Consider the following 10103-nt stretch of genomic DNA (forward strand, 5'->3'; position numbering starts at 1 on the left):
CTTCCTTGCCTGCCATCTGTTTTTCCTCCACATTTCCCTCATTTTAAGATTTATTAAGCAAACACAAAATGAACTTCTATGTTCAGAAACACGCCGTGTTCTCACATTCATGTTCCTCCCACTCATGTGTTTCTCCTGTCCTCTTCATGTCTAAATAAAGTGGGAAACAATTAGTGTAGCTTTGCGGTGTGAAAAACTTCCTGCTCATTTATCAGTTTGAATTGAACAAGAACGCGCCCATATGCGTGTGTGTTTTGTGTTGCTGTATGCACGGGAATCTGCAGTGTGTGTGTGATCATCGCTCGTGTTCTCGTGATTCATTTACTGGTAGATGTGAACTGATAGCTGAGGATTTCTGCATCGTCCCTAAGATGTGTGTGTGCGCGTCTTCATTGCAACTGTGCGTAAGAACATGCCTACATTTGACATGTATGTAACCTGACAAGGTGGAAACAAGCAACTGCATCGCTTGTCGGAGATGAAAATACTCTGACGAGACTTATTATAGCTTTATTTATAGGTTTGTAGTCCAGTTTGAGTATATTTCAGTTTGTTTTCTGCCATATTGTTTATCATTGTTAGGATTTGTAAATAAAGATTGGCTGATGTTTTGAAATGACTATTTTTTATTTGTTAGTTTTTCTCCATTGGTTTGGCTCATTTCTTGAAACAGAAATTACATTCTCGAAACTCTTAAGACCATTTGGCAAAACAGTCTTACAGTTCAGCCCAACACCATCGCTCACTTGCAAAAGCTCATCTCTCTCCCAGAACTGTTCACTCGTGTCAAAACTAAATTCTTTTCTCATATAGTCAGTGCCCCCAAAATGCATCGTCCCTTTGGCATTGTGTAAGCACTGCAAGTCAAAATGTTTAGATGTTTTGTCGCTTAGCCCAGTCCTTCATTTATAATGGTTACTGTACTAGTTTTGCCTAGCTAACAGAATGCAATTGTGTATAAAACTGAAAGAGCTGAAAAAGGATTTTACGGTAAGAGTAGCCTCCAAGGTTTGACATCACACATTGCACTCATACTGCCAAGGAAATTGTAACCAGTTTTATTCACACACATAAAGTAACCTCCATAAATCAGAGTAAGAAGAAATTAGTCATTTAGCAGACGCTTTTAAAAAGCGACTTCCAATAACCGCATTCAACATAGGTAGGCAAAAGAACTTCAGGTCACAAGAAATCATAAGTGCATTTCCTTCCAAAACAGATAGCTAAGAGCATAACTAGTGCTAGAGTAAGAGTGCAATGAGTCAGGTACCCAGACAAATGAGAAAAAACCCAGCATAATATACTGTAATATAAACACAAACAAGGAAAATGATATGTAGCCTACAGTGCTGTAAATAAAGCACTAGTCTTCTTCACTGGTCGCTGACAATCTGTTGTTCATTTTACTTGACACAGGGGTCTGAAATTACATTGTGAAGAGCAGAAACCCACTGAAGGTGTTGTAGGGCAGATGATCACGAAACACGTGCTTGCCACCCAAGAGGTCTACGAACACTTGATCCCCAACCTCCAGGGGAACCACTGCACCGTTGCTGGCCTGGTCGTGGGGGTCGGACCCAAGAGTGTCACACAAACCAGCCAGCTCCTCGTCGTTCTTCATGAGGAAAGCAATGGTATTGGGAGGGCTTACCTCGCCGTTACGCAGCGTGAATTGGAAGAAGTACATCCCTTTGACCGGGGTCGTGAAAAGTCCTGCCAAAATAAACAGCAGTCAGCATAAAGGTAAGGATTTCTTGTTAATATCTCTGTTCCTCTGGCAAGTGCAGACAAACACAAACACCTGTGCGGGACTACCTGTTGCATTATTGTAGCCGTCGCCAGCGTTGGAGAAGACATTATTAAACCTCAGTGGCGTGGGAGCCCGGTAAGAGGTCACTCTGTCACCAACGAGAGATGCAGAAAATGCAACCCGTAGATACCTGCAACGTCAAACAGTTGATTAAGGGAACATAGTCCTTCGAAATATTCATTTCGCAATGCTTTACCTGAAATCGGGCCAGGCGACTCCAGCTGTACCTTCTCAGCCTTGAGCTTCTTCATCTCCTTTTCCAGCAGCTCAAATCTTTGTGCCACCCCTTGCATCACTTTATTTACCACGTCTGGCAGAGTCAGATTTGCGAGGGAGTCAACGGTGCTTGATGCCGGAGACGGAGTCACTGCGTCCCGGTTTGGATGGACTGGATCACATCGGGCGCAGCAAAACGCAAGCAGCAGGAATGCGAAGAATACGATTGGCTTCACGCTTATGCGTTTGACTCTCTTCTCCGTGGTCATTCTCGTCTCAGTCGCTCCTTTAAATATCAAACATCAAAATATGCAACCTTTTTAACACGTCACTCCTCGAATAAACTTATAATAGCGGATTTACCCAAAGAATTGGGTAAATAAGTCACGAATTCAAGCAGGTGTCACCGAGAGATGTGCTCATAATTATATTACCAAAAAAATATCACAACAAATATCACTTGATTAGTTCATATAGATACACATCATACTATCTGGAGATCCCTTGTGGCTCTTCCTAAATTATCTGTGATTAATTAAGCTAGATTGGTCTATTTTACCTATTTCGTGTTCGCCTGAGGTGCCAAGAGTCCGTCCTTACTGTCTTGATCTGGATCTGGATCAAAGCCCAGTAGTAAAGTCACTCTTTTTATACACAAATGTGACGCCAGCACAACAACATATTATAGGAAATTAACAAAGGGACGTCATCAAACCAAACAAATAACAGTTTTTACGTCAATGATATAACTTTAGTTTGAATGACCACTTAGCCTAAGGCTATGCAACAGTTTTGACCTGAATTTTCTGTTTTCGAATGAAACGTTTGAAAGAAAGTGTTACGAAGACATGCCGAAAATAAAATGAACACGAAAATAAAATAAAAAATAATGTGTAACTAATTAGTTTTACGTTACTTTATCAGAGAATAATATTTATGGAGCCCCTTAATTGGACAGAAAATGATATTTGTGTTCTATTTGGTGAGCACCAGATAGTACTGTAATGTACTAGGACATTTGCAATTTCATGAAATGAATGAGAAATTCAATTCTGTTGTGAACAATTGCCAAGTGGTTTGGCGGTTTGTCCATGTTGTTTTGAGAATGTAATTTCTGTTTCAAGAAATGAGCCAAACCAATGGAGAAAAACTAATAGAACTCAACGTGACTTGTGTGTTCGGATGTAAGTGCCACAAATTACCACAAGGGGTCACCAGTTACTTAAAATAGTCATGAAGCGAGGTTGGCTCTCCAAAAAGTAGAAATTATATTACAGAATGTCAACATTATATAAGATTCATATACTGAACAAAAATATGAACGCAACACTTTCGAAGATGTTGTATTTGAAGGTAATGAATGTTTAAAAAAAAAAAAAACACTTTATTGATTTCATGTGGTTGGAGATACAAATATGCATGTTAGTCACAGGTTGACATGAACAGAGTAGTGGTCAGTATCTTATGTGTCCATTTGCCTCATGCAGTGCATCTCCTTTGCATTGAATTGATGAAATTGTTGATTGTAGCCTGTGGAATATTCTCCTGCTCCTTCAATAACTGTACCAACTTGTATGCAGGCCATGGAAGAACTGGGACATTTTCAGCTTGGAGGAATTGCGTTCAGATCCTTGCAACATGGAGGCCGTGAATTGTGACGAACATCTGAAAGCTTTGAGACGATGCTGGAGGTGGAGAAACAAGCAGTCGTTACTCAGACAGGCGCTCAACAAGACATTCCTGCAGTCTCCATGCCAGGTGAGCTACAGACAAAAAACATATTAGACTGGCCCTAAATTGACATCATTAGGAACACCTGTGTTGTCGTCTTGACTTTTCATTAGCATCTTGATTTGCCACACCTGTTCAGGAGCCGGATCATCTTACAGGGATAGAAAAGCATTTGTGAGCCAAGTTTGAGAGAAATTTAGATATTTTAACACACGGAACAAATCTTAGATATTATTGAAATTAATATGTAATTATAATAAAATAATATCTAATTATTTAAACTGAAAAAGCGTTGTTATTTTTGTTCATTATTTAAATTCAGATTTACATGGCAACGTAACCATGGAGTTTCAAATGACATCAGTATTCTTGGGACTATGATCTCATTGGTGCAGTTTTCCCAGCTACCAGCAGTTGCAAAACACATGATGGGCTGTGGCGAGACAAAGGGGAAAGAAAGAGAAAATAAAATAAAATATAATGTGTCTGTGTACAACAGTATCTACCCTAAATTCAAGTTAAAACCATGTCAAATAATCCCTAATATACGGCGTGATAAATGTCACAACCCTGGCCTGTGATATTAAATCACTCTTTAAGCATCCGTGGGTGGCACCTCAGGGACCAACATGCTTGTCTGCCTGCAATTTCGAGGATTATTGTTAACCCACATTTTCCCTCATTTCCTGTCTTTCCCAAGTCGACGTAGTCCCTTAGTGAGTCAGTCTATTTTCTGTGCGAGTCCTTGGCCTACTTTGTCCCTCTTCACCTCGGCGATGGACTCCCTACCTATTTTAGATACAGGGAGACGTCTGTGGAGAGCTCAATTAATAGGGCTCAGTGTCAAAATGGTGCTCTGTTAAACCTATAAATATAGACCTTTAGTTTAAAGTGACATTGACACATTTTCACAGCTAAAAAGACTTGTGTGTAAGAGTTTCAAAAGCAGGATAGTAAACACTGAAATGAGAGTTTGAAAGGCCCCTCATAGCCGCTTGAGCTCTTCCAAATTCCACCACATGGGGCAGTACTTTCCTTGCCAAGTTCTCCCGCAGGGAGTAAAGGGCAGTGAGGCGCTACACATGCCAACAGGTAGAGTATCTGTCATCCTGATTGGCCAGCGTGACTCCTCCATTTCCCTGAATTGGAGCCATTCATCACTGTCTCCTTAGCTTGCTGGAAGATCTTTTGAAGCAGACCCAGTGCTAAAAGTATTCTCTTCCCATGATGCCCACAGGCTGTCAACATTCAAGCCCATTTGCCATTTCTTGTGTTTTTCCTTGTGCACGGATATAATCAAGGGGAATTGTTTTTGTGGTTTTGTGGCAAGAACTGGAAGACATAAACACCTTTAAAAGTTTTAGCTTTGATTCATCAGTCAGAGCGTTGTGAAGCGCCAGTTTGAAGAGAAGAGAAACCACAGGATGACAGATCATCCCAGCATGCATCACAGAGCTGCAGAGAAGCAGAGCAGGTGTTTGGAGAAAAAATGTTTATTCGTAAGTTTACATCCTTCTGGAAAGAGACAGGAAGCGTGAATTTAATGCCTGGGAATGACGAGAGGAGTATTACATGTATCACCTTTCTCAGTGTACCTCCTCCCTGTGTGGTGATGACGCAGTTGAATGACCTCCCAGTCTGGAAATGCCAGAGGAAACACCAGAGGCAGAGTGCACAGAGCATTATAATGAGGAGCTGCTCCCAAACTGGGTCTTCCTCAGTGCCACGGCAACACACGAGAGAAAAGTGGGAACATGAGCGCTTCCTTTGATCATCCAAACGCTCTGAATGTTTCATCATGTTCCATTCATGTATATGCCATTTACCAAGGTCAGCTGGTTTAAACTGAGGCCGGATCGCTCCAAGAAACTTGACAGAGGTTGTAAATTAAACATATGTTAATCAAGATAAACTGAGAAGAACTAATATCATGATGTCTTCCAAGCCAAAAAATAATAATGAAGTATAAGCGACCTAAAGATAAAATAATCCACATTAAGCTTTACTTTTTATCTGCTGGCATGAATAATCGCGTCGTCCTCAAATATGGAATGTTTGGAATGATGTAATTAAAATGCTGGAATAACACAATGAAAATCACAGTCGTGGGAAACATTTGGGGGAATTTTCATGGTTTCAGTTGGAGTCGATATTGGTGACCTGTGGTCACCAATATACATATTTTCATCCCTGATAACATCATTTGTTTTCAAGAGGAAAAAGGAAACATTTTATGATGGATTTTGAAATATGCAAATGAACTGGCAATCGTCGCCGTCAGAAGTGGACTTGGAGTGGAAAGTGGTCGCAAATTGAATTGTTCCTGATAAACAAAACATTTCCCTGAATGAGCGGAAGTGTAACAGCTTTTGTTTAGTTCGAGTGTCATCTCCTGCATCGTATCGTAGCAACAGCCACGCTGAGACTGAGAATGGTCTGGGGGAACGCAACTATTGCATCTGTTGCCCCCTCCCACCCGCCCACCCACCCACCCCCCCTCCGTACTCTCACCCACGCATTACGCCCACGTCATCAAGACGCAAAACTAACACTTATGACTCACAACAGGCAAAGCACCACAGAGCGGCTGTGGCTTCATTGAAATTAGTCAATTATTTCTATTTTTAGGGCTCTATAGTGTTCCTGCTGGTCGTGGGTTTGCACTCTCGCAATTGTTTTATAATGCAAAGTAAATTGTGTCCCTAAGTGGAATTGTTGGGTACACTTCAGCTCCCGTGGCTTTGTCAGGCCTCCTCTCAGCCTACTTGGGGGTGTTGAATGTGTCCCGACGTCATGGATATTTGTGATTCTATTAAAACGCACAACATGACAGAAAACTAATTCTCCAGTTGCGTCCAGATTCCATTTCAACCTATTTTCCCCCCGGCCTCTAAAATAAGCAAGTAGGATAGCAGGAGTAATAAATGGAAGAGGGAGCAAGGACAATGGAATGGTGTAATGATGAGAGATTACAGATGAGGTCTGATGGGCCCCGTATGAGATCGTCCCACCGCCCAGATATCCCTGGATGGTTCATATCCATCATTTCACGACTTTAATTGGAGCAAGTCATCATCCTGGCCTTGTTTCAGGCTGCCGGCTCCTCATGGGTGACGAATGGCATTGATCACTTTCTTTACTTGGAAGACATTAAGGCAGCATCTTTTAAAAAAATATCATTGGTCATCAAATTCCTCACTTCTCCTTCAGCTCATATTTTCATGAAAGAAATTAATAAATGAGGGCTTATGATTCCCAGATGGACCCCTGGTACTGTGGCCAATGTGGCAGATAGACAACTAAGCATTGTTAAAACAGCGTTGTTGTATCAAGTACATACAAGTACTCATGTGATACGTGAGGAGGTACAGGACTTGATTGTATTCTTATATTAAAGGGATAAATATAGCCCCGGCAGTTGTATCTCAAATTATCGCAATTTAAATTTGAGCCATTCGTGTTCGGAGGAGGCTGATGATGGAATGAACTGAATAATGAAACAGTTTCAGGAGCCTGTGTTGCTAAATTAAGGTTACGTGTGCTGCGCAGAAACGTGGCTGATTTATTCTACAGCTTACCTTCACTCATCCTTATTGACTGTTGAATGAAACATGTTAAACAAAGAAGTGGTCCAAAACACTAGAGACCACATTCATTGACTTAATGATTTCATACACACGACATCATGGACTCGGGGATCAATTGCTATATTTATACTGTATACATTAGTTCAGTTTACATCTTAATCGCTTTATAGGTTGCCTTGAATTTTCCTTTTATTATGAGTTTCTCCTATCATACGTGAAATTATAATTTAGAAATACAAATAAAGTTGACCTAACTTCACATATAACAAAATACATGGAAAATTTTATCTATTAACTTTTCTACAATTTGTCTTTTAAGATGGGATGCAGTCCAGAACAACAGGCTGTCAATACTTTGGCTTTGGGTGTTGCTTCCCACTGCACTGCTGAATCAATACAGTAAGGATCATCGTCAAGGAGATAATACATAAAGACAGGAGAAGAAATAGGAGAACAGAAAGAAAGGTTTGGCCTAAAGCTTCGATAGCCCAGCTTCACAATGGGGTTCGGCACGGTTGGAAACCATCTTTAATGAAGCAGAAAGCTCAGCTGAACCAGCAGCTCGTGGTATAAATAAAACATCTCACTTCAGGCCAACTTCGCCTATGGAAGACGGTTCCATACGTAAATCCTAATCAATCAGTGATCAAGTTTTGTGATTTCTTGTGATCAATTTATCCAATCAGCCACATCAGCCACATCGGCTAATAACCTCATATACACACATTGGTCAAATAGAATAAAATATAAAGTAAGAGATGAAAAGCACGATTTCTGTTGAACTATGACAGTAGGTTGGAGCTTTAAACCCTGACCGTGACGCACTCAGTGAGGATCAGCTGCTGTTCTGTGCTGTTTTTAGCCTCTGCTGTCTAATTAGGTCTGACTGACACACACTGAGACACACACTGAGACGAGCTCCGTGGTCCACGCGGGTCACAACCGTGTCAGTCCATCAAATACAGCCATGAAATGCCCCAAACACACTTGAAGCTTCAACATGAGACAAACTTCATGATCAAAGTCGATGTTTTAGTATCATCAGACTAATTAAAATTTTAAATTCAATTTGTGTTTGTAAAGACTTTGAAAGTATCTATATGCTGATCAGGAAAGAAACAGTTTCTTTGATGTGAGATCTCACTCACTCCATCACACACACATTCACACACATACACACATGCACCCATCTCTCATTACTTCGTCATACACCCTGCAGAGACTATTCCTGGGATCCCTCATAATAAGTTGGCCTAATTAGCCTTGGTTCTTAGGGAATTCATTTGCCCATTATTGTAACACATGCTGGGATGTGTGTGTGTGTGTGTGTGTGTGCATGGGTAATTGCTCACATTTTAAGTTTTGCGTTGAGCTGAAGACATACGAGAGAATAAACTGACATGCTGTATATTTATAGATGACAAGTGTTGTGATTTGTTACCATTTAGTCCCACTTACACTGAACCTCTTCACTTGGGATGAACAGCTATTTAAATAGGCTGATTTTCATGTAATTTTGTGAACAAATTAATTTCACGCGACCGTAAGACTTGTTGCTTTGGTAAAGTGTCATAACGATGAGCTCTCAGGCCTGATGTTGGCTGCAAAATTAATCCATTTACAGTTTTCTACAGGAAATGTAATGATCCGTGTAATTTATAGAGCGGCGGGGGTTTGAATCCCATTAACATCACTGAATGATTGAAGAAGCTTTCATCAAAAAACCCTCCATCAGTTCCAGTCACCGCTGTAATAACTATAGAGGATTGCAATCAGTATAAAGATGGATAGATTATTATTTACGCTGAGTTTGATTGTAGGATTCACCACTGATTCATCTTCTTGGCTCCAGAAAGGAATATGAACACCATATGTTTTTGCACGAGACTGCGATCTAAGAATATCCTGGATGGTTGACACATACAGTATCATCTGCCTGGGGACTGAGAACCAACCGGAAAGATGGAGTTTTGGAGTTTGGCACATGTAGGAGGGGATTTCATAACATCCTGGTGATCATGGAAGAATGAGCGGAAATGGCATCAATGGATCTGATTGTGTGTCGGTAACACGAACGAAAAGCAAACTTTACTGTGATTTGATCGACTGGTGATGTCAGCGACCTGCAGGCGGCGAGGGAAGCACCCTCACTCCTGAGCTCCATCCATTCACACATGTTCCAGCACATCCCAGAATAAATGCCGCCATCAACAGGTCTGCTTTACATGCGAGAATCCCAGGGTGACGTGTGTGAGGTATGTATGAAAGAAAGAAAGAAAGAAAGAAAGAAAGAAAGAAAGAAAGACGAAGCAGCGGCTGTGAAATTGCCTTGATGAAATCCTTCATTTGGCATAATTAACCCCTTTCTCCCCAATCCTCTGTCCTCCTCCTAATCACTCCATCTTCCTCTCATCTTTTCACGCCCTCATTTCTCTCCCGCTCCAGCAGAGTTCCTTCTCTTTTTCTCTTTCTACTTCTCCTCTCTCACTTCTCGCTCTCTCTCTCTCCTTGCTTCCCAGCCAAACTGTCCAAGCATTTGGCATTTTGTTAGGATGGGGGTGTTTCATATGTGTTTATGTGTGGGTGTGTGCGTGTGCTTAAGTTATTCAAACCAAACGAGCACACACATGGACACACACAAGCACGGATGCAGGTTTTGACTCATGCGCTCACTGCTTGACTGGCTGGCTCTGTGCTGGAGGTGGAGGCTGTCTGGTGGCGGCGCTCTGTCTCAGCTCATTTACGCTCTCAAACGAACA

This window comes from Genypterus blacodes, unplaced genomic scaffold, assembly GCF_046128005.1.
Source record: "Genypterus blacodes isolate CSIRO-AG114 ecotype Tasmania unplaced genomic scaffold, CSIRO-AGI_Gbla_v1 ptg000073l_1, whole genome shotgun sequence".
NCBI lineage: Eukaryota > Metazoa > Chordata > Actinopteri > Ophidiiformes > Ophidiidae > Genypterus > Genypterus blacodes.